This window comes from Cricetulus griseus, chromosome 5 (genome assembly GCF_003668045.3).
Source record: "Cricetulus griseus strain 17A/GY chromosome 5, alternate assembly CriGri-PICRH-1.0, whole genome shotgun sequence".
In the NCBI taxonomy this organism is placed as follows: Eukaryota; Metazoa; Chordata; class Mammalia; order Rodentia; family Cricetidae; genus Cricetulus; species Cricetulus griseus.
Window position 1 is genome coordinate 3,371,103 of NC_048598.1, and position 25,968 is coordinate 3,397,070.

Consider the following 25,968-nt stretch of genomic DNA (forward strand, 5'->3'; position numbering starts at 1 on the left):
TGGAACTCACTTTATAGACCAGGTTGGCCTCAGACTCAGAAATCTGCCTGCCTCTGCCTCTGCCTCCAAAGTACTGGAATTAAAGGCATGTGCCACCCTACTCTGTGATTTCTAGACATTTTCTTTTTATGCTGTTGTTAATATAATTATTTACCCAGTTATGTATTTATTTATTTATTTATATATTTATTGGTTTTTCGAGACAGGATTTCTCCGTGGCTTTGGAGGCTGTCCTGGAAGTAGCTCTTGTAGACCAGGCTGGTCTTGAACTCACAGAGATCCGCCTGCCTCTGCCTCCCGAGTGCTGGGACTAAAGGCGTGCACCACCACCGCCCGGCTTACCCAGTTATTTATAATTGACTTTTAAAATATTAATCTTTTATGCTCCAACTTTGCCGAACTCAGCTATAATTTCTAATAATTTCTCTCAAGATGTTTTCCATATCAAATGGTGTTAAATGTACCCTGGAGGCTCTTGAGAATGATGACAGCTGCCCTGGGGTGGGTGGGGGCATGTGCAGAGTTGCACTAGAGGTGGCCCTTTCGAAACAGTGTGGTTTCTTGCTGTAAGCTGTTGACTGCCCTCTTTAGAAACCTGAGTTGGCTGAGTCCTGGGACTGGGGAAGAGCAAATGTTTAGAACATTTGCTTAATGCACAGGTTTGTTCCCCAGCAAAGCAGAGAGCACAGGCAGGTGGCCAGCACAGGGAGTGATCTTTCAAGGGAAATCATTGCTAATTTCTTACATTATCTCTCACCTGGATACAAATGAAAATTTTTTGCTTTTTACTTAAAGCTTGCACTCAGCAGTCAGGGTAAACACAGATTACAAGTCTAACAATTCTGCAGCTCTAATAACCAGTACTGATGTGCTTCACTAGGAAGGCAGCCTCTGAAGCAAAAGATCTGGACCTTGGAAACTGGAAGAAATCAGCCCATCTCTCTCCCAACTCGCTCACAACCTTCTATAACTCCCCTTGCAAAAGAGGGATCCAATGCCCTCTTTTGGTTTCTGCAGGCACCAGGTACAGACATGGTGTACAAGCATACATGCAAGATAAACACTCATGCACATAAAATGTAAAAATAGACAAATAAAATCGCAGTAGAGACATTAATGAGACCAGTGCTTACCCAGCTTACTTCTCAGGGTTACTGTTGAGAACACAGTGAGCTGCAGCTTTAGGCTGTCTATGTGGACTGGTTGTCTCTGCAGATGCCTCACAAGACTGGCGTTTCCTGCAGGACTAGCTGAGTTGTACCTTAGGGCAAAGCCTTAGCTACAGTCAAGTAATTTCCTTGTTTTTATCAGGGACAGTTCTTTTCCTCATTTAAAACACTTTTGTGTTCCGTCTCTGAGAGATGACCCTCTGGTGCTCAGGGTAGGGCCGTCTTGGGTGAGAGTACATACAGACCTCACGCAGCTTGGTCCTGAAGCTGAAGAGGATCAAAAGGTCTGTGATGGGGAAAATCTTAGTCGAGGGGCTGGAGGGATGGCTCTGCAGTTGCGGACACTTGGCTCTTGCAGAGCATACAGGCTCTATCCAGCATCCAGATGGAGGCTCACAACCATCTGTAAGTCCAGTGCCAGGAAGCCAGTGCCCTATTCTGGCTGCTACAGGCACCAGGCATATGCATGGTGTACAGACATGCACGCAAGGCAAACACTCATACACGGAAAATAATGCAAAAACAAGCAAAATCACAGTAGAGCTCGGGAGGGAAAGACAGATGGCAGCCTTATCTTCATCACAGAGCCAAGGTTCTGTCACCAGGGTAACTATTAGCAGGAGGACCCACCCTGATCAGGATGCTCAGCACATCAGCTGCTCCACTACCCGCTTGCTTAATATGTATCTCAAGATGGATGTTACCAGCTAAGCAGCATAGCAGTTTTTGACAACCAAAGCCAGTCCCATTGGCACACAGCTTCATAGAGAGGTTCAGGGTCATCTTGCCAAGAGTAGACCCCAGAGTCAGTCTGTCCTTGAATTCCTACCCTTGCTCTGGCCTTTATTCACTAGGAATTGGCTGGTTTTTAAATCTTCCTGTTCCCATGTTCCCATATCTGTAAGGAGGACATAATTACAGAAATTATTGTGAGAACTGAGTAAGTAAGTACAAGATGCACTTTAACCTGTCATGGTGAACTTCAAAGCAGTCACTTGATTGAAAAAACATATAAGCCACTAAAATAAAGCATAAGCATAGTTTCAAGTCCTTTCTACTGTGTGTGTGACACACACACACACACACACACACACACACACACACACACACAGAGAGAGAGAGAGAGAGAGAGAGAGAGAGAGAGAGAGAGGAGAGAGAGAGAGAGAGGGGAGAGAGAGAGAGATTGTTTGTTTGTTTGTTGAGACAGAGTGTCTTCTGTGTAGCCCTGGCTGTCCTGGAATTAGCTCTGTAGACCAGGCTGGCCTTGAATCCACAGAGATCTGCCTGCCTCTGCCTCCTGGGTGCTGGGATTAAAGGTGTGTGCCACCTAGCCGGAGATATATTTTTAATGAAAGTTCCTAGACTTTCCTCCAGGTTTTTGCTGTGCCGAGTATTGAACCCAGGGCCTGTGTGTCAAGCACTCTGCCACTGAATTCCTGCCCCCAGGCTCTTCCCATATAGAATTTCTTATTCAATAGTGAGTGCTTTCAATTTTTTTTTATATAATATCACATTCTAGAAAAATTGCAAAGGGAGTACAAATTAGGGGTATTAATTATTACTTTATCAGTCTTTTTTCTGTATCTTTCTGTATAATTTGAGAATATATTGTACATCATATCTTTATACCTTAAAAACTTCAGTGTTTCCTAAGAATAAGGATAATCTCTCTAAATAACTACTGTTAAGTTATTCAGGAAATTTAACACTAATACAGTACTTTTATGTCATGCACAATACATAATTATCAATAGATTCAATAATGCCTTTTGTAGCCCCTCTCTTCCCCGTATGGGATCCAGTCCAGGTACGAGAATTACCTCTAGAGAGTGACATCCTTTTGTCTCCCACATTCTAGAACAATGCCTCAGCCTATCTTTGTCCCTTTTATGACATTGACATTTAAAAAAAAAAAAAGAATATGCCGGGGGATGGAGAGATGGCTCAGAGGTTAAGAGCACTGGCTGCTCTTCCAGAGGTCCTGAGTTCAATTCCCAGCACCCACATGGTGGCTCACAACCATCCGTTATGAGATCTGGTGCCCTCTTCTGGTGTGCAGATATACATGGAAGCAGAATGTTGTAAACATAATAAATAAATTAAGAAAAAAAAAAGAATATTCCGGGCAGTGGTGGCACACACCTTTAATCCCAGTACTCAGGAGGCAGAGGCAGGAAGATTTCTGAGTTTGAAGCCAGCCTGGTCTACAGAGTGAGTTCCAGGACAGTCAGGACTGTTACATAGAGAAACCCTGTCTCAAAAAAAAAAAAAAATCAAAACAAAACAAGAATACAAGCCATTCTTTTATAGCCGATCCCTTAGTGCAGGTTGCATTGATGTCTTGTGACTGGATTTTGGTCGTGTGGTTTTGGCTGGAATCCTATGTCAATGCTGTGTCCTTTTCAGAGTGTCATCTCTAGGGCCATAGCTGCTTGCTTCTTAGTGCTGAGGTGGACCACACTTCAGCAGATACCTGGCTACTTTGAGAAACATTGGACTAGACATGTTGTGACCTGTGAGGTCTCAGAATTCTCGGGAACCGTCTGGTTATGTGCTGGTTTGTGAGGTTGCCTACCCTCCTGCTGCCTAAGTGCTTCAGAAGGTGATCACATGACGTCATCCATCTGTGAATTGGATCATGTGACATAAACCCAGCTATACTGTTCATGGTATTTCAAAGTTAGCAGGGGCAAGGTGGTTTGTTTCTTACAACATTGTTACAGGGAAACATAAGCTTCCTTTTGGGTGCTTGGAATGGCTCAACAGTTTTTGTCCTATGCTTAAAAAATATCCATGAACTATAATTGATGATTTGCTTTATTATTTAAATTTCCATAAAAAGGTTCTAGGCACAGTCCTGGTACACCTTTTACATGACAGGCTGTACAGCTCTCTCATCATTTATTCATTTATTTGTCCATTCATAGAAGCCACCACCATGGAATTCTAGCTCCCTTCCAGTCTCTGTGTTGTGCATTCTCTCACAACATCCAGGGACTTTCTGTGTCTGCTGCTCTATAGATGAGTAAACCAAATCAAATGTCTTCCTTGACACCAAACAACTGATAAAACGAGGACCTAACTCAGTGCTTGATTAGCTAGAAATAATTATCTCTGGATATCATCGAAAAGCTTTGAGAGTAGGGGCGGAGGATTGAAGTCCTTAGTTTCAGAACACTGGCTTAGAGCACCTGGCAACACTCACATGCTTGAAGGCAGCTTGAAGGTGAAGGGAAGCTCAGTCTTACAAAAGGGCTGGGAAACTTCAAGAACTTTCAGCCCTTCAGGAGGAAACCCCAAATAATTTCATAATAGATTTCTTTGAAATCACTGAAAATAAAGGTAAAATCCTTACATTCCCTCTTCCATTTCTCACTCTCCTGTCCTTGGACTACCATTTTCATGCTTTTATATTCCAAATAATGTCACTGAAATATAAATAAATGTATAAATAGTAGCAAAATACAGCATTAGACAACTTGACATTGTCATTAAACAGGTGTTTTGAATTCTAGCTCTTCTGTTTTCATTGCTTCATATAGGGTTTCTCAGACAAACCTCCTGACCCCTTTTCACCCAAGGAATTTTGATGTAACCCAGGTCTAGGGGTATAATAATGGGATATACATCAAACATTTACTATTTATAGTAAATCATAGAGAATGTATTTTAAATAATTATTTGGCATGCATATAATTTTATCATTTACTGAAGCCAAAAGCAGCTCTACCTACAGAATTAGATGTGTTTATCTATTTGTTAGTTATTTTTCGTGGTACCGGTATTAAATTCAGGGCCTCATGTATGAGAGGCAAGCGCTCTACCACTAAGCTCTTTTACTTTTTGAGACAAGGTCTCACTAAGTTGCCTTGCCCTCATTCTGTACTCAAAGGAAGTCATGAATCTGTGATCTTCCTGCCTCAATCTCCCAAGTAGCTAGAGTTACAAGCCTGCTCCACTGACCAAACTTGTGCTTGTTTTACATTGACCTAATATTTTATCTTACAAGGACACAGAGGATCTTTATTTTTTTTCCGAGTTGATTGATATTTGTTTTTTTTTTTGTCATCAATTCCGAGGATACTGCTTTTTACATAAATATATAGTACAAAAATAGCAGAAGTGTATTTAGGTCCATTTCAGAAATTGTTGGAAACTTGGTTCTAAATCTGAGCCAAAATGAATTAAATGAATTTGACTCAGAAACTCCAAAAAGAAATCTGAAACTCCAGATTTCTTTTTAAATAAATCAAACGTTCTAACACAATACAATACAAAGATAAACTAACTTTATACATTCTAACAAATGAAAGTAGGAAAATACTAAAAGTCTTGGTTTTTCTATAATTAAATCATTGTTTCTTTAAGAGCCAAAAACTTTACATTTGGAGTAAAAACACATACAGTAGACTCAAGGATGTCACATGTTCACAGTGCAGAGTGCACACAAAGTGCTTTGAGAGCAAGAGCTGCAGTAAAGCTCCAGCAGGCCACAGAGACAAGTACTCCAGAAACACCTCAGTTTCATTATTTTTGATTTTCAGTTAGTTTGGGGGTATTGCATGGTCAGGAACCTTTCACTGTTGAAATTTTTTGTGGTCCCCACATTAGTTATATGAGATCCCATAAGTTTAAGAAACTTTGGTCTAATGTAGAATGTTCAAACTCATCTCTAAATACATGTGGTTTCATGAATATTTGTGATGACAAATAGCATATGGTAATCATATACTATTTCTTATATAGCAATGTGTTAGATGGTATCAATTTCTGCAATGTACTTCCCGAATGAAACCATTTGGGCTGATGATGTGTTCTTAGGAAAAGTGGGATTGAATGGAGAACAGCTCCAACTTCTGAGATAAGCGTTGTGGAAAAATTCCCTAACAAGCAGGTCAAGGGGCTTGGAGTTTGCACTAAGACCCTTTCGACTTGAACATCAGAATCTCAAAATGGGCCTGAAGTTACACCCTATTGCTTTTTAAACATTTTAAACTTTTAACAGCTGTATGGTAGGAAGGAGAGATTATTACTATTTCAAAGCAGGTGATATATTAAAATCTAATTTATATACATTCCCATATCTATATTATCTTTACTTAAATTTTCTTTCTTGCGTTTGCTTCTGTGATACTATGGATTGAGCTTGGGGACTCACTTATGCTAGGCAAGTGTTCCACCTTTCTACTACATCTTGAGCCCTAAACTTAATTGTTTTACTGGTTTGGGGGTGGGGGTATGTGGTTGTTTTTTGACAGGCTGGCTATGTAGCCCAGGCTGGCCTTGAATTCACTAGTTTCCTGCCCTCCCAAGTTCTGGCATCACAGGCATTGCCACTGTCTAGTCAGGGCTCTACTGCCGAGAAGAGACACCGTGATCAAGACAACTCTTATAAAGGAAACATTTAGCTGGGGGCTGCTTACTGTTTCAGAGGATTAGTTTATTATCATCGCGGCAGGGAGCATGGTGGCTGCAGGAGGAGACACCTGGAGCGGTAGCTGAGAACTTTACATCCTGATCCACTGTGCATGTTGGGGGTGGGATGGGTGGATGGAGGCAGAGGCAGACACTCCGGGCCTGCGGTGGGCTTTTGAAAGTTTGAAAACCCACCCCAAATGACACACTTCTTCCAGCAAGGCCACACCTCCCCCAACAAGGTCACACCTCCTAATCCTTCCCTGACAGCTCAACTGGGGACTAAGCAGGTGACTATATGAGCCTGTGGGGCTGTTCTCATTCAAACCACCACAGCCACTATGCCCCATTCCTAAACTTATTAAGATTAAATAATTTTTAAAATTATTTGTGTGTGTGTGTGTGTGTGTGTGTGTGTGTGTGTGTGTGTGTGTGTGTGTGTGTGTCCTGGTGCCCAGAGAGGCTAGAAGATAGCATTGGATCCCCTGAGACTACAGCTATTGCTGGTCGTGAGCACCTAGCATGGGTGCTGTGCATAAAACTGATTCTTTTCAAGAGCAGACGGCGCTCTTAACTCCAAGTCTCCTCTCTGGTCCTTTAAAACAACTTTAAGGTCCCAGCAAATATGGGGTGAAGTTGAAGTTGGGGGTTCCGGGTACTAAAACCTCGTATGCATATGAATAAGTAAACTTTCCCACACGGGAGTGGCACTTCTGTTAGCACAGGTTAGCCTACACATCATTGTTACCATGCCCGTAGTTTACATTAGACTCCATTCTCCATGTCATCATGCATTCTAAGTTTGGACATGTGTAATGACATGTGCCCACTGTGATCATGTCACTCGGTAGCTTTACTAAAATCCCTCGGCACTCTCCCTAGCCATGCTTCCTTCCCAATCCAGCCCCAGAGACTGCTGATTTTTTTCTGTCTTTAAAGTTTTGTCTTTTCCAAAATGTTGTAGTAGGAATCATATAGTGTGTAGCTGGTATAGATTTTCTTTTTTAAAAACATAATAATATGCCTTTAAATTCCTGCTGTGTGTTTTCATGGTCAATAGCTCATTTCTTTTCAGTGGTGATTAATATTTCATTGTTTAAATATGGCACAATTTATTTATTCACATATTGAAAGACATCTTGGTTGATTCCAAGTTTTGGCAATTATGAGTAAGGCTGCTATTAATATCTATGGGCAGGTTATTTGGGGGGAGGCATAAACTTTGAATTACTTTAGTTAATACCAAGGAGCTTATTTGCTGGATTTCATGGTAAGGATATGTTTTGTTTCATAAGAAATGGCCAGACTATCTTCTAATAGGATATCTAATTTATACTTCCTCCAGTAACGAGTTCCTGTTACTCCACACTCCCATGCATTGGGTATTACCAGGGTTTGGGATAATGGCCATTCTGAAACTGGAGTGACAGTGTGAATTTCTAGTTGTCTAATAACAATTTTGTATGCGTACTCTCTATATGTACGTCCTCTTGGATAAGGTTGGCACCAGGTCTTCTGCTCTGTTTTCTCTTTATTACTTAGTTATGTATTTGATAATTATTATTTAATAACACAGTTTTTTCACAAGATGATATCGTGCATAAATAACTAACCAAATTAAGGTATAATCTTTTATACTTCCCATCAATAGCTTCAAAGAAACTCAGAGGGGGCATTAACTAAAACCCACTAAAGGTAAACGTTATTTCCATTGTAATACCTAGTAAATCCAGAATTCATGTCTTTGGGGGTGGCATTTCCATGGCAGCTGCAGTGTGGCTGCCATGGTGCTGACTGTCATTGCTCTCCTCATGAGTAAGGACCCTGTCTTCACTTCACAGACATCTGCTGCTCTTTTGCTAGTCAGGCTGTTACTTTCTTATTTGAAGATCTTTCATGCTTTGAACAACTATAAAGAGAACACATTAGTCACAAATGCTTTCTACAGACATTTTCTGCAAATGTCTTCTCATTTTATAACATCTATATGAAAGCAGATGTTTTAATTTTAATTATTTATTTGTTTCATAAATTATGTCTTTGATGTTGTGCCTAAAAATTCTTTACCAAACCCGAGGTCATCTATATTTCTACCTATGTGTTTTTTGTTCTTGTTATTTTGTTGGTGTTGTTTTGTTTTGTTTTGTTTGCTTGGTTTTCGAGACAGGGTTTCTCTGTGTAGCTATGGAGCCTATCCTAGCATTCACTCTGTAGACCAGGCTGGCCTCGAACTCTCAGAGATCTGCCTGCCTCTGCCTCCCAAGTGCTGAGATTAAAGGCATGCGCCACCCCCACCCGGCTTACCTATACATTTCACAGTGTATGGTGTGGTGTAGATCAACTCTAGGACCTCACACATGCTAGGCAAGCACTCTGCTACTTAAACTCTGTTCATAACCCCTACATTGCCATTTTTAAAACTATGACCAGCAGACCAGAAATCTGGAAGTTCTTGCATTTTGTTCTACTTTTGAGTCTGTAGTTTGACCTTCATAAACCCTTCCTAGAGAGAGACTCCCAAGTGGTTTATAAATGGGATACATCAACATTGTCATGCTTTTATGTATCAGCATAGACTAGTGAACAAGCCTCTTTTTCAAGGGGGTTTACTATGGGAAATAGTTAACTCTCCTGGCATATTTGAAGTCAAATATAACTTCTGAAAACTCAACTAAGCTGGGCATAGTGGTGCATACTCGTAATCCCTGTACCCAGGAAGCTGAGGCAGAGGGACCACAAGTTCAAGGTCGGCCTGACCTAAAAATTGAGTCCCTGTCTCTAAAGCAACAACAAAAACAACGCAAAATGGGGGGAGTCATCAACCTTTGGGTTATAAAAACAGAATCATTGTATATTTGCATACAAATAATACACTTAGATATTTCTGCTAGCCAGGACATTTAGCATATAGTCTTATTTTAGAAACTGGAGTGTGAGAAATAGTATAAAATTTAAATCATGTTATTACAGCTTCAAAAATAAGGGGGACTACAAAGGAAGGGAAGGAACACAGCAGAAGAAAGAACCCTTGGTCAGCAGATAGAGACCCAGGTGTAAGGAGACCAAGCACTCTGAAAGGGTGCTGCTGAGAGAACGTGAAAGAAGGTGGGTGTCACTGATGCTAATGGTGGCTCAAGAGCAGGGAATGGACCCTGGGGGGGGGAGAAACAGCCGCAGATGTGAATCAACTTTCATGACCATGATCAAGGGCATGGCTGTTATTGAACAAAGAGCTTCCAAGTCACTGAATGTCCTGCATCTGTGTAAGAGGCTTGCAGCAAGAATGCCCTGAATTAGAATAATGGCAAAGACCATGACCTAGAGAACATAAGGGAAATGAAAAGCAATCCAAATAGACATGCCGAGGACCAGGGGGAAAGAATCCAATGGAGTTCTTCCAAATAGATTTCTTAATTTTAAAAGCGCAGATATCTCAAAAGGGAGAAAAGGATGTGTAGAACATTAGCAAGAAGACAGTGTGTGACATCCAGGACTAGCACAATGGTAAGGGCCCCAGAATAACAGTCACTGTGATACTAAAGCCTATTCATCATACACCATGATGAGCAGAATGCTAAGTGGTAACCCTCGGCATTATCACAGCTGACCCTCACAGCACTGTGAGGTTGCAACCATCTCCTGCCATTCTGTGATGAGGACACTGAGGGCTTGTAATTTACCCTGGTTACTCAGTCTTGCACATACAGGGCTACAACTTCAACTCCAGGCTGTCTGAGTCCAGAGTTGGAGCAAATTCATAGCATCAAGAATAATCACTATTTCATAAATATCACTAATGTGTCAGGGATTTGATACACTTTATCTTTAGAGCTCACTGCAACCTTGTCCTGTAGCAATTATAGATATTTATGGGATATTGCTGTATGAATTATTAACGGCATGCTGATGGAAAGTCACATTCAGAGATATGGAAAGTTGATATTGAATTCCCTCAAAAGCAGCCATCATCAGCATCTCACTTTTGCTTTCTGAAAGAGTGGGCAGTAAAGAATGGTCACATGTGGAAATCAAAGCCAGACAAGGCTGGCTCTGGCCAGTTTGTGCTCAAATCCCAATACCTTTGGGAAAACATCAACTGGAAAGATTTAAGGGGGTACACAACTATCCAAAAAGGTCCCAGACTCCACGAAACTGGTTGGATCCTGCTGTGTCCCGTGGGATGGGAGGTAGCTCAGTGGAGTAGATGAGTAGACGTCCCCTCCCCTGAGGGAACCGTGCTCACTTAGTGTGGGAGGAAGCCTGGATCTGCAGTCCCAATGCAGGAGGTGAGCAGAAACTGATGGGACGGGCTTTCCTGGAGTCAGCTGCTGCCATCAGCACAAGGAAACAGGGGCAGGGTTATCCTGGGAAAGTGCAGCATGGTGGACTGATGTCCATTGTGTGTGTGTGGGTGGTTACTAAGGATTGAACCTAGGGCCTTGTGCGTGCTGAGCAAGCTCTCTACCACTGAGCTGGATCACTCCCTCTTGGGTATTCATTCTTGATCCCTTGTGCATTGCCAGCCTCCTAGGACAGGAGAGGCATTACATCGTGAGTACATTGTGCTCCAGGAGCTTCTCTCTAAATTCATTCAATAGAATATTTGCCACTTTGACCACCAAAGGCAGTGCCGTCTAATGAAACTGTGGCTTCTTGTGCTGGCTGAGTGCCTCTGTGTGTCTGACCATCTCCTTGGGGCAGAAAACCTAGCAACGGGTACAACACAGGACTAAGATGGAATGATGACAGGAGGTGGGAGCACAACTAAGGAGGTGTGGCAAAAGAATGATGATTGACTCTTGTGAATTTACCCTGTCACATTCAATAAAGGGTATACAAATTAAACCAGATGAAACAAATAATTTTAAATGTCTATGACAAGCAATGAGATTGCAGCAATAATAAAAGTCTCCCAATTAAAAAAAAAAAAGTCCAGCACTAGAAAGATAGACAGCAGAATTCTACCAGAACTTCAAAGAACAACTAACACCAATACTCTTCTAATTATCTCATAAAATAGAAAAGGGGCAAAGGCCTCCAAATTCTTTTTATGAATCCAGTATTACTGTGATACCAAAACCAGATAAATATACAATAAAAAGGAAATTAGAGATTGATTTCCCTAATGAACACAGATACAAAAATTCTCTGAAAAATGCTTGAAAACATAATTCAGAATCACATGAAAAAGATCATCCATTGTGACCAAATTAGCTGCATTCCAGAGATGTACAATATATATACATAATTAATAAATGTAATTAATTACATGAATGGACTCAGAGATAGTTTAAGTTATAAGAACTAGTTAGAAACAAGACTAAGCTATGGGCTGAGCTTTCATAATTAATAATAAGTCTCTGTGTTATGATTTGGGAGCTGGCTGGTGGGGCAGAGGACTTGATGCACAGTGCTGGACAGAGGGACCCATGACAAACTTCTAATGAGTGGAAAACAGACAATGGCTTGGACAAAGCTGGGTGAGTTTTACAGATCATGCTGTGCCTTACTCTGGGTTATTTCTTGTTGAGGAAACCATGCTTTCAGGCTGTGTCTTGCCCTGGCAGACTCCATTTTGTAAGCAGCATTTGATTCCATGTTAAGTGCAGATGACGAGGCAGGGGGATTGTACATCTTACTGTGCACGGAGACACCACCACAGCCTGTCCTATCCTGCTCGTGAGCACAGCCTAATAAATAACTGATGCATAAAAGTAAAACAGGGCCAACTATAAACTTAACTAAAATAGGCCGGGTGGTGGTGGATCAGAGTGCAGGCCCAAGAACCTGTCAAACACACCAGAGCAGGGAGGGATGCAACACCCTCCTCTGGGCCCAATGGGAAGAAAGACTCCCAATGCTGTGACAATGATGGTTCTGCTGAACTGTAATCTGACCACCCGGTGTGTGCATGCCTGTGTGTGTACACGTGTGTGTGTGTGTGTGTGTGTGTGTGTGTGTGTGTGTGTGTGTGTGTGTGAAGTGACAGAGAATTCCTGATTGTCCCCTGGGCATCAAGACAGCTTCGTGCCCATTGGTTGGTGCACACTGTCACATTACCATCTGTTTGTCCCGACTGGTCCTGTACCTTGCCAACAGAGGTGCTGAGCCTTTGCGGTACAGCCTGGCCCCGAGACCCTCTCTTACCTCAACACTGCAGTAATTCAGCATCTGCATCAGCTTTCCGCTCTGCCAGGAAGGCCTCCTTGAACTTGAACTCTTGAACTTGCTGTAGCTTCTTTAGGCCTTTTGTAGCCATTCTATAGCCTGCATATAAACATACAGAGAGACAGAATTATGGTATGATGTATACCATGTGCTCTGAGAGCTAGTGGTTAAGATTGGGATAAAAGAACCTATATTTGCCAGTGGCCAGCTATCCCTAGGTAAATTGCAGACAATGAGACCAACAGAGGTGAATTTTTTTTGTTTTCTGAGAATAGGAAGATACAAATGTGTCACAATTTCTCTTCTTCCCAGGGATGTGCTTGCTTCCTTTACATCCAGTATAATGTGGAGGGTCTTCTCATCTCTACCGTGCAGAACTCCCACAAGACACACAAGGAGCACAAACCGCATGCAGCCTAGGGAATTACCTTGCACATTGTTTTCTGGAGAGATACTCTTTTGTTGTTTTTTATCAGAGACAGGGTTTCTCTGAGTAGCCCTGGCTGTCCTAGAACTCACTCTGTAGTCCAAGCTGGCCTCAAACTCATGTAGATCCTCCTGCCTCTGCCTCCCAAGTGCTGGGATTAAAGGACGTGTGCCACCCTGCCTGGCCATACTTTGTATTTTTAAAACTAGGTTTTGTGGCTCAGGCTGGGCTCAACTTTCTGCTTCCTGAAGGTATTGATCCATAGTCCAGAGAGGTGTGGTCTAAGGCACCCAGGCAACAATTTCTCATGCCTCTGCAGGAGTCTCAGAAGGTCTGTCTAATGAAGTCTTCCCTTGTTTAGCTCAATGACATCTTCAGCTAAGTGATTATTATGGCTGTTCCTGTAGCCTAATTGGGGCTATTTTTCTGCTCTAATAGTCTCTGTCAAGAACCCGTGTTATTGTAGTTCCAGACTGTCCCCATGGACTGGAGTTTTGCTCTCTTCCCAGTCTTTGGTTCAGCTTGGTCAGCTTTGCCATGACCGTGCATGGTGTCTTCCTCAACCACTTCCTGCCCAGGGAGGCTGCCAGAGAACATTTGTTCCAACTGCGTTACAGATTATACAGATCCAGGATGTTACGGTTTTTAGTTGGATCGTTTGTGAACATTTACTTTTGTATCCTCAGAGTCTGGTGTCTGTCTCAGAAACGTCTCAGTGAGTGAGTGAGCAGGCAGGATGGTATCCTTTGCCCCTCGCCTGCGCCAGGACTATAAAACCGCACAGGCTCGTGGCTCTGGGCGGCAAGCAGAGCCTGTCCTCTTTCTTTCCACATGGGAAGCATCAACTAGAGAGCTTGCCTCTTCCTCAGAAGAGAGACATCCTTTGTCTCTCCTCTACTTTTTTCTCTTTAAAATGTAAACACTATCATGCTTCAGCGGACAGAGAAAGGCTCAAGCTGGATCAGTCCATTGTGTTTGAGCCACACGTCCATGTTACCTACTGAACAGTACTTCCGTTACCCAGGGGAACTCTCTCTCCCACCTGTGGGGTTTCATCAGCCTGTTCCCAGGAAGGTGTGATACCTGTGTCCCAAGTCCAGCCACTTTGCACTCTGAGGATCTCAATCCTGCATTTCCTAGCAAGGTTTCTGAATTGACAGTTGCCACGTCACAGCACAGTCCTAGGTATTCAATATTCATCAGGTGACACTCCCACTTTGCATGTCCAGGAGACCGTCATTTTCATCTGTAAAGAGGCTTTGCATGCCTCTGCCCTGATTTATGAATAGCACATCAGGATGGCCCACTGCCCTACTCAACGGACCTTCGGTAAAGCTTCCTTTAACATATTCATGGCTGTCTATTTCAGCTCTTGGGCTGGGCCTGCGTCATAAGGTCAGTACCTACCTCACAGGGAGCCAGGTTTGATCCATGCCCTTCACTTGCTCCCTGGTTTCTGGTTGCCATGGTTTGCCCATCAAGTTATGTGTGTTTAAAGCTTGGTACCCATGTGACAGTGTAAGAAGTAGTGGGACCTTCAAGAGGTGGAGCCTAGTGAGAAGTTCTGAAGTCATTGTGGTCATGCTTCCCGGAGGAATCAACATTCTCATGGAGCTTTCTTGACAGCAAGAGATCTTATGAAAGTCCAAACTTGACCCTGGAACCTGGCTTCCTGTCTTGTCCTGTGATCTGCCTCTTCCACCACCCACTCACTGTGGGGATGCCTTCCTGCCGAGGCCCTCACAGAGCTGAACCAATGCAGGCACCATGCTCTTGAGCCTCCAGAGCTCTGAGATAAACACACAACTTTTTCTTTATAGAACAACCCAGCCTCTGGTATTTTATTATAGTGAAGAAAACAGGCTGGAGATGTAGATCACTTGTCTAGCATGCATGAGGCCCTGGGTTCAGTCTCTAACACCACAAAGGAAAAGAAGGAAGGGAGAGAGAGACAGAGACAGAGAGACAGAGAACACTGTGGAAATGTGTGCTCAGTAGAGTGATCGAAATGCCCTTGTAGAAGAGTAGAAGAAGAGCCCGGCGTTGGTGGCGCACGCCTTTAATCCCAGCACTCGGGAGGCAGAGCCAGGCGGATCTCTGTGAGTTCCAGACCAGCCTGGTCTACAAAGTGAGTTCCAGGGCAACCAGGGCGACATAGAGAAACCCTCTCTTGAAAAACTAAAAATCAAACAAGCAACAACAACAGAAGGATGGAAGATTTCCTTACTGGGGTAGCCTGGGATGTTTCCTTTGGGAGAAGATGGGTGGAGCAGGTCTAGGTCTAAGGATGAGTAGGTGCAGCCCGATGAAGGTGAGAGGATGCAAACATGGACTCAGCACTGTCCAGCCAGTGAGGACCCTCTGTGGGCTAGGCACATGCTGACGAGATGGCAGTGAACAAAACCCAAAGCCTTGACCTCACTGAGCTTCTTCCCACCCACAGGAAAGACAGACAACAAACTGTGGAGACATTAGAGGACGATCGTGCTTTGTAGAGAAAAGACAAACCACGGAAAGGGACTCGGGCACACCTTCTGAAGAAAAGTCATTTTAAGTGAGAATGGCACCAAAGAGCACTCTGTTAGCACAGTAGGAACCTAGCTTGAGCCAACCATACACACCATGGTTATGTTGCCATTTCAAAACCACATTTTAAATTTATCTATGTGGTGACATGTATGTGTGCATGCGCATGCATGTCATGGCACCCATGTGGAGTTGAGAGAGCAACTTTAGGCGGCCAGTTCCTTCTTTCTACCATGGGAGTCATGGGGACTGGGCTCAGCTCATCCGGTTTGGTGGCAAGCACCTTCACCTACTAAATCATTTTGCCAGCCACTACTGCCGTTTTGGGCATCAGGTGACCCTGGCACATGTTCCAATCCCTGTAGGATAAACACAGTGGTTGACAGAGCCAAGTATCTCATACAGACGCAGGAAAGCCGGGGCACAGTCCAACTGGTCACAATCCACCTTTGTCCAGCTCAGTGTGGTGTAAATCCCTTCTTCCCTCCTCCAGGTATGGGCACCATGCTGTGTGCTGCTGAACACCCACTTCCTGCTTAAGTCTCTGCTGCTTGTATTCTGCGCAGCGTGGGCCCGTCTGCCTTTCTTTAGAGGGGTGGCGCCGTCCCTTTCAGGTGGCTGTGATACACCGAGTCTTTCCAAACCATGTGCCAATCTCGTTCATCTTCATCACATCTTATTTCTGAAGTCTGATATTTCTCTTAGGGCATTTCATTATTAGAACAGCCCTGTGATGAGGTAAGAAATGGAGTGTGCCGTGCCCCGCTGCTCCCTTTAGCAGCTCTCTAGGCTTTCGTGCTATACAGTAAGCTCTATCACTTAACCACAGGATTGCGTTTCCCACAGGGGTGAGTGAAGGCCAGGAGTGGGAGATGAGAATGTAGATAGAATCCTTCTGAGGGCTGAGAGTAAGCGTCTGCTCCAGGTCTCCTTCCTCAGCTGGCAGGTGGCCATCCTGTCCCTGTGTCATCATGTGGCAGTGGCTTTCCCTCTGTGCGCGGTTGTCTTTAGTCTCCCTTATTCTAGAAAGACACCCATCATTAAGATCAGGGCTTGCTTGCATGGCTCCATTTTAAACTCCATCTTAATGTCTGTCACTTGCCTGCCTCATCTAAGGTCATGTCTCCAAATGGGGTCCTATTCTGAGGTAGTCAAGACTTAAGTGTGAACCTGGGGGGGGGGCACAATGAAGCCCTAAGAAACCTCCCGTTACCTTGAACTTTAGGTTTCTCAGCTTCTGCTGGCTGGCTCACCCAGGCTAGCCAGGTAGATGGCCCACCCCACGCACCAATGGCTTTTTTTTTTTTTGAAGATTTTATTTATTTATTATGTATACAGTGTTCTGCCTGCATGTATATCTGCACACCAGAAGAGGACACCAGATCTCATAACGGATGGTTGTGAGCCACCATGTGGTTGCTGGGAATTGAGCTCAGGACCTATGGAAGAGCAGTCAGTTCTCTTAACCTCTGAGCCATCTCTCCAGCCCCCCACCAATGGCTTTCAAAGCCCACTCACTATTTGAGAATCTCTGTAGAAACAAAGGGTTTTCACAGAAGGTCTGCCCAACTCCTTTGGGAAGATAAATATTTTGATATTTCAGAACAGACTCCACAGGTCTAGGTTGGATTAGAACAGGATCTGTCACGTCTTGGAAGCTGCTTAACCCTGAAAAGATCTGTCTGAGGATGAGCAAAAACTAAGAGAGCAGTTAAAGCAGAAACCAAGAAACAGCAAAATGAACAAGAGAGAAGGGAAAACATTAGGAGGAATACAAACCCAAGGAGACAGAGGGTTAAAGGAAGAAGGGAAATGAGGTCAGAGAGATGCCGATTACCTCAGGTCACCTTAGAAATTACACCTGTGCTCTGGAGACTTGGTAATACATTTATATTGAAGTGTTATACGATGGGAAGTGTTGTTTTCAAAGGTAAAAATGCCCAGGCCCAGTGCCCTTTGAGTATTTCAAGTCTTTTGTGAGTTGTCAATCTCGGTGTTCATCGCTCTGAAGTGCTGTTTTTCTTTTTCTTTTTCTTTTTTGAGGGGGGGGGGCATGTTTCGAGACAGGGTTTCTCTGTGGCTTTGGAGGCTGTCCTGGAACTAGCTCTTGTAGACCAGGCTGGTCTCGAACTCACAGAGATCCGCCTGCCTCTGCCTCCCAAGTGCTGGAGTTAAAGGTGTGCACCACTACCACCTGGCTTTGTTTTTGTTTCTTAATTAGCAAGTATGAAAACCTTCTAAGACACAGTAACTTCTGTAATAACCCATCTGGCTGGAATGCTCAGTTAGTCCTTGAGGTCCTGGAGTAACTCTTAGAGTGGAAAGCAAGTGGCAAGCATCTCTGGTTCTCAGGTCTTGTGTCTTGTCTAAAATTCCCGAGAATGATTTAGCTGTGTGCCAGCACCTTCTACCTCAGGGCCATGTGATCTAGAAACTGACTTGGAAAAAGCAAATCTCCCCTGTACTTATTTGAGCGCAACTATTTGCAGACTACATCTCCTATATGCTGGTCAAACTACATCTCCTATATGCTGGTCATGTTTTCTCCACTGTGACAGAAGACGTAAGAGCAAGCCAGCATAGAGGAGGAAGGCTCCTTCTGGCTTACATTTCCACAAGTTACAGTCTATGGTTGTGTGGCTCTATTGGTTCTGGACCTGTGGTAAGTGTAGAGGACAGGACAGGAGCACCCCAAAACCTGACCTCCTAAGAGCCCAACACACTACGAACCCATCGGTAGATTATTCCATGAATGAGGTTAGAGCTCCTAAGAACCAATCACTTCCCCCAAACAGTCTGAATCCAGACTGTACCATCTTCACTTTTATGTACCTCCAAGAACTATTTAATGACAACTTGCTAAGTGAAATTCATAAGCAAAAATCAAGGTGGAACAAATTTTGAGGATTCTGGTTTAGCATCCTACCAGGAAGTCTGACCCACGCCACCACAGCAGCCTGGCTGGTCTCTGTTGTCAGGGTGCATGCTTCCTCATCAGCATGTCGTGAGTTGGTCAGGGTCTCAGACTGCTGTCATTCTTGCTTTCACTTATGATTCGCTGCTAATTTAGCACCATTGTAACAAGGTAGTTGAGATCTGTGACTAGTGGTGTGTGTTTAACTGTTTAACTGTTCCTTTGACATGTAACTTACTTTTTTCTTTCTTTCTTTTCTTTTTGTTTTGGTTTTTCCACGCAGGGTTTATCTATGTGGCCCCAACTGTCCTGGTACCAGCTCTGTAAACCAGGTTGATTGGCCTGTGTCTCCCCAGTTTGGGGAGGTGTGCACCATGGTGCCTGGCTTTGTAGCTGTCTTGTAATTGTACCTATAGACAATTATGCATTTCAGTGGGATCATAGCCAAGTGTGCCTTGATGGCTAAGGCACATGCACACCTGAGCTTTCCAAATATGCTTTACACAGACCCCTCAATAGTAACTCTCAGTAAGTTGCTCACTTGTTCGTAAGAAAGGGAGCAGTAGGCCCCCTCGTTTATTTTTTCCCAACTTGAAAGCAGTGTGAGAGTAAGAGAAAGAAAGGGTTGGAAACCAAGATTAAACAACAGAGTGTGCTGCACACCTTTGCACGTGGCTTGCAAATGACATGTGCAAATTAATTTCTCTCAGCAAATATTTGGGTATTAAAAATATGTATTTACTTTTTTCCCAAATCCTACTCAGCTGCCGACTGGCTGTAGCTGTATCAGGAAGCAGTAGGATCCAATGAACAAGTAGATCAGTGACTGGGGATAGGCAGGGGTGAGGCAGCTGCTCTTGGGAGCAAAGGTTTCAGGGCAACTGCAGATCCGAGCAGACAGCACTGGGCTCTGCAGGAGTGGGGGATGCAGCTATTTCTGCTGAAGGCTGTGGAAGCTGCTTGGTATACAATGGCAAGTCCCTGACAGCCTGACATGCCTTTGAAAGACTGGCTACTTTGCGCTTTCCTTTGGCATTCAAGGAAACAGGAATACCCCCAAATTGGGCTGGGGTGAATACGGTACAATTTGGTATAAAATAACTCTCTCCAGTGGAGCCTACTGAATTTTACTTGGATCTGTGACAGCATTGTGCTGCCTTGACACTACCAGGCTCTAGATTTCCTTGCAAGCTGTGCTTCTCTGGGGTAGGACCAGGGCAACCCATCTTTTGAGAGGCAGCTTGGAAGAGGAACTTGCTGCAGAACTTGAAGGTCAGAGGGGTCTGCTATGAATTCTTGCTACTCTATGCTGCCTGTGTCGGTCTGTGCCTCAAGTGCCCCATAGGATTGTTGGGAGGACGGAAGGAGTCCACAAGGACTCCAGGTATTGAGAACTCAACTTAAATAAGCTTTCTTACACACTCCGCACACTAATTGGCTCACTGAAGTAGTTCTAACCATATGCAAACATTACGACAATCCAGAAGAGAAGTAAAGATGCCAGGTCCAGACAGGCAGACACACACACCCACATACACTTTCATCTCTTACAGCAAATGGGCAACCTCTATACAAGGTGTGGCAATTGCTGCAGATAGTTTAACTTCTCTTTAGCAACCTAGAGGGAAAGAAGGCTTCTCTTTTCTGGTATTGGTAAATACAAGGCCAAGAAGGAGCAGATTGGCCATCTCTGTGAGAGGAGAAGGGCTGTTGCCCTGGAGTCATTTAGATAGGGAAAGGAAATTCTCCAAGGGAAAGAGTATGTAAATGCTATCACAGAAATAAGCATTGGAGAGTTGAATTGGAGAGTTGTGTGCTTGGGCACACAAAATGCTACTGTCCTTTCAGTGCCTGGGGTGCCGAGTGCAAGGCGGGGTGCTTGGGACCAAAGTCAACAGCCAACTGGGTCACCTTTCCTTCCTTCTTTCGACAGCCTCCAGTGCCACCGTTCTCAGGGCCTTCGACCTCCGCCCTTAGTGTCTGTGTCCCAGGCACGCCCAGAGTCGATTCTGAAACTGCTGGGGAACTCCAGCCCAAGAGGCTGAAAGGACCCCACCTGGGGACTGCATTAGGGAAGGAGAGCAAGTGGTTTGGTTCTGATAGAAGAAGGACTTACAAGGAAGTCAGTAAGCTGTGGTAGTTAAGAAGGGAAAGCACACGGAGAAGCCATCCTAAGACCTTCTCTGCCGGAGCTCCAAGAACCCCGGCCATCAGCTTGACTAGCCACGCAGAGGGACCCCACAGATTTGCTCTGTAGAGCTTTCTCTGAGCTGGTGACACAGAGAAGCATTCTAGGGTGGGGCTTACAGTGGGGTCAGGCTCCTCTGAACCCCCCTCAGTGCAGTGGGAACCATAATACTCCATGGAAAAGGGAGAAGGTAAGAGCCGGGCAAGGATTTGTACTGAGTCCTTGTTTTTTGTATTTTCCCTTCGTTTTAAAGTGTGTTCCATCTAGTAAGGCTGGAGGGCAGGCCCAAGAGAAAGTCAACAATGGACAAGGAGCCCCTTTCGTGTAGTGACGTTTGCAACAGAGACCTGGATGTGGAGTCTAAGATCTGAACTTGATGCCTCAAACAATCCTTTCCTCTTGTGTGGTCATCATTAAACCACTTAACCCTATTAGTGCCTCAATTGCCTCACCTGAAGAAAAAAAAAAACCAGAGAGTCAACAATAACTTACAGGGTTGTTGTCAGACTTGTCAATGCACATTGTCACCTGTGCACATTGTCACCAGTGAACATTGTCACCAGAGTACAATGTCACCAGTGCACATTGTCACCAATGAACATTGTCACCTGTGCACATTGTCACCTGTGCACATTGTCACCCGTGCACATTGTCACCAGTGAACATTGTCACCAGAGTACATTGTCACCAGTGCACATTGTCACCTGTGTACATTGTCACCCGTGCACATTGTCACCAGTGCACATTTTCACCAGTGAACATTGACACCAGTGCACATTGTCACCAGAGTACATTGTCACCAGTGCACATTGTCATCAGTGCACATCAGAAGTCATCACTTCTGACTAGCTACAGGGTATACTGTTAAGAACTCAGAGTCTGAAATTGGACAGAGTTGAGTTTGGTCCCTAATTTTTGAACTGAGAATAGATACATTTATAAAGGAGATACAAGGGATTTGATTTACACTATAGGAAGGGTGGGGCGGGTGCAGGATGGCAGAAGTGACTGGTGTGAGTACAGGAGAGTTGGAGCTGGATGTCGGGCACAGGCAGGGTGTGTGTGGTTACCACACTAATTTGCCTGTTTCTCAAGCAACCCTCAATTTGCATGGCTTTAGGATGCATGGATTTCAGTTCCCATGGTTTAGTTAATAATGAAGCAACCCCATGGCACAGTGTTGTGTCACCATTTCAGCCTCTGGAACATGTCAACTTGAGCAACTAACTGCACCAGGTAAACATGGCTCTTCCATGTACAGACTACTGCGTAAATACCAGATGCACACCGTGATATCAGCTGTCATTACCTCCTGCTCAGTCTGCTGTGCAGATGATGATGGATCTCTATCCTCCTGTTAGTTCACACACACAGGAAACCTGCCATGTTGACCCTTTGTCTCCTCATGATGAATCCATGTGACATTTGACAGAAACAGATCATCTAAAAGGTGTAATCAGTCTTCTGAAAACAGCAGTGTGCTAAAGCAAGGGAAAGTGTCATGTGAGAAGAGAATTGTAGCCCAGCGTAAGCGGCTGTGGAATGCAGGCCTTGCCACAGGCCGAGACTTAATAGGGGAAAGCATTTTGTTTCACAGGGTGAAGCTCCCAGAGGAAGAGACACCAAAGTGAAACCTCACATTCATTACAGGCATCCCTGGTGATAATTCACAGTGCCCCAAGTGTAAGGATGAGATGTTTCCAAACTCAGGAGTGTGAGGAAGGGAAAAACACTCGCTCTGTGTCACTAAGCAAGACCGCACTATTCAAACGACTTTGGAGAAGTTTTGTTTGTTTTGTTTTTAACAAATAAAGCTGTTTCCTTTCAGGGTTTATAACATTTTAAACTATAATGAATTAAGTTAGCACTAGGTTTTGAACTATTCTCTCTGTCTTCCAGTACTTTTATTACCAGCACTAGAAGAATGTTTACTCTTTGAGCAAGAAGAAAAATGAAGAGTTAAGAAGCAATGTGTCCTACAGATCATGACTATGGACCAAGCTTTTGGTTTCAGCATGGCTGGCTCCAGCCATCTTTACAATCTTCTTCTCCTGTGGAGAGTAAAGAATCCCCATCACTGAAATCCTCAATACTAGTCTTGTTTGTTTTTTTTTCTAAGTTCCATTCAACCCCCTTCCTATAAGAATCGTCTGACCTTCCTGTCACCTGACAGAGAGAGATAGTCATTGCATCCTGTGCACTTGTGAAGAGTCAGCCAGTTAGCGCCTGCCACACACTCAGTGGGGTGAATGACAGACAGAACATTGGATGAACATGGGTACGCTGTTTGGAGCCATGAGGAGATGGTAGTCAGAGGGTGATTCTTTGCTAGTTTGGGTTTTTTTTTTTTTTTTTTTTTTTTGAGACAGCTTTGGAGGCTGTCCTGGAACTAGTTCTTGTAGACCAGGCTAGTCTAGAATTCAGAGATCCACCTGCCTCTGCCTCCCCAGTGCTGGGATTAAAGGTGCCACCACCACCACCCGGCAGAGGGTGATTCTTATATGTCCTTAAAATGCTGCCCTAAGCTCAGAACAGCTCTCTGAAGTGTAGGTCATGTCTGCTTGGTGTCCTGCTACCTAAGTCAAACGCATGGATGTGTGTCAGAGTTTCTTAACCTTTTTTTTTTTTCATTAGCACTCCTGACTCCAGAGATCTTATTTAGATACTGCTCTGTAACCACATTCCTATGAAAAAAATCAAATTTATTTATTTTTATTTAATGTGCATTGGTGTTTTGCCATGGGTGTTAGTTCCCCTGAAACTGCAGTCACAGATAGCTGTGAGCCACCATGTGGGTGCTGGGAATTGAACCCCGATCCTCTGGAAGAGCAGCCATTGCTCTTAACCTCTAAGCCATCTCTCTAGCCCTCCTATGAAATATTAACACTACAGATAAACTGCAAGTTTGTTCACAGACTCTATATGTATTTGTGTTTTGCACATTGTCTTGTCACTGTCCATTACTATGAGGAGACACCAGGACCAAGGCAACTCTTACAAAAGAAAGCATTTAATTGGGGGCTGGCTTACGGTTTCAGAGACTTGAAATTTTAGTTCATTGTCATCATGGCAGGGAGCATGGCAGCATGCATGGAGCTGCAGCAGTAGCCCAGAGCTACATCCTGGTCGGCAGGCTGAAAGAGCCACCCAGTGACACTTCCTTCAACAAGGCCACACCCACTCCAGTAAGACCATATTTCCTAACCCTTTCAAACAGTGCCACTTTGTGGTGAATAAGCATTCAAATATTCAAGCCCAAAGAGGCCATTCTCACTCAAACCACCAAGCACATGAAGAGAGTGAATCCTCTCCCATCACTATTCTGCCCCCGGGAGGATGACACTGTGACAGAGAACACAGCAAGCAGGAGGCGTCAAACAGGTGGCCCTTGTCAGGGCGATCTCACCACCAAACCTCTCGTCTCCCACGCCCACTGCTCTGCCCTTGCCTGCTCCCATCTCAACCCATCACAGACCTCTCCTCCCCAAGAGAACTCTGACTTTGTTACTGTTGGTTTGTTGTCTTCCACACGGTCATGAACCTCGCTGAGCCAAGCAGACAGTCTCATTCCCTTTGCTGGTGGCGTGCTAGTGACTGACTGTGGACGGGTGTGTACTACAGTTACAGGCAGGGAGATGTGATCTGCTGGGTTTCTTCATGAATAAAAGAAACACATGACAGAGTGGCCAGCCTTTTCCCAGTGGGTGTTGTCAGCCCATTGTGGGCTGGCTGGAACTTGAACTCTGGCAGCTGTTTTTGTTGTTGTTGTTGTTTGTTTGTTTGTTTGTTTTGCCCACCGGAAGAACAGCTTTAAGAAGTAAGCAGCTGAAGATGCAGAGCAGATGAGGTGACCAAGTTCTTGAAGACCTGGAGCCCTTGGCACGCCTGTTGCATGGTGGCATTTTTCATTATGGTTTTAGCCTGCTGAGTGAGTGTTTCCAGGTACTTGTAACCAAAAGAACCCAGGTGACATAAGAAAAAAAGGCTTTGTACAGCAAACGAATTTTGAGCAGACATATGATCAGCGGACTGCTGCATTTTGGAGCTGATGACTGGGAACTGGCTTCCTCTAAGCCTGGACCAGCTTATCCAAGCCCATTTCTCCAGAATCCAGGCTCTATAGCGCCAGGCTTGAATCACACTGACAGGCTGAATACCCTTGGTAAATAACTTTTTTGTGTATCTATTTCCTTTTTAATAAGGCTGATAGAAATATTGATACCAAAGTAGGGCACACCACTACACACCTGTAATCCTAGTACCTGGGAAGTAGTGGGAAGATGATGAGGAGTTCAAAGCCACCCTCAACATCTATGTCTTTCAAAACTCCATCTGTTGGCTATCTGTAATGACTCATGTCCTTAACCCCAACACCTAGAAGGCAGAGGTCTGGTCTACAGAGGGAGTTCCAGGACAGCTGGGGCTGGCTACACTCTGCCTTCTGTGATCTACCAAATCCATCTGTGATAGCCCAGCAACTTGATCCCTTGGTTATTGTAAATGGGCCCAGCCATGCCCAGGTTTCTACATGGGTGTCAGAGATCTGAACTCAGGTCCCTGCACCTGCACATCAAGCATTTTATCCACTGAACCATGGTCCTCATGATTTTGTTTTGAGACAAGTTCTCGTGTAACCCAAGCTGGCCTTGAACTCCTGATTCTCCTGCTTCTCCCTCCTGAGTGCTAGGCAAATAGGTATATTATCCCCACATCACAGTCTTTTCTTTTTCCTAATAATCAGAGTCCTACGAGAACTACAACAATTCCTGCCTAAGATGATGTCCCCAGTAACTGTGACCGTCTTGCACTACACTCTAACCACTAGACTCTACCACTCTTGACAAACCTCCTGAACATGAACTCCTGGGGGACAAAACACCTCCAAACTACAGCATTCAGTTCAAGGCAGGGATGCACAAGGCAGAAGTGGCTAGATGTTTTTGGATAAAAGATATCTGTTCTCTTTCGTAAGTACTGGTGTCGAGGCGCTGCTAGGGCACAGTGACAGAAGCCAGCCTAAAGAGGAGACCAACACACAGAAGGGAGACATCCCAGGACCCCCTGAAGTTATTCAGTACAGAGGCCTCCCCACTACTGCCCCACCATTTACAGAGGCCACAAGACCTGAGGGCCCAGTTTTCTCTCTAACGTCTTCCATTCT

The 25,968-nt window shown here is 44.3% G+C and overlaps 1 long non-coding RNA gene across 2 annotated transcripts in view; it reads left to right on the top strand.

Annotated features, from left to right (window-relative positions):
* The window catches only part of LOC118238813, a 49,965-nt gene that overhangs the window by 21,716 nt on the left and 2,281 nt on the right, over positions 1–25,968 (top strand). Inside the window, exon 3 of one of the 2 annotated variants that reach the window (XR_004770009.1) lies at positions 22,707–23,139. The exons of the other annotated variant lie outside the window; for it this stretch is intronic. This is a non-coding gene — a long non-coding RNA (uncharacterized LOC118238813). Of the gene's footprint in view, positions 1–22,706; positions 23,140–25,968 lie in introns of those variants that run through there. 2 annotated transcript variants of the gene reach the window in all.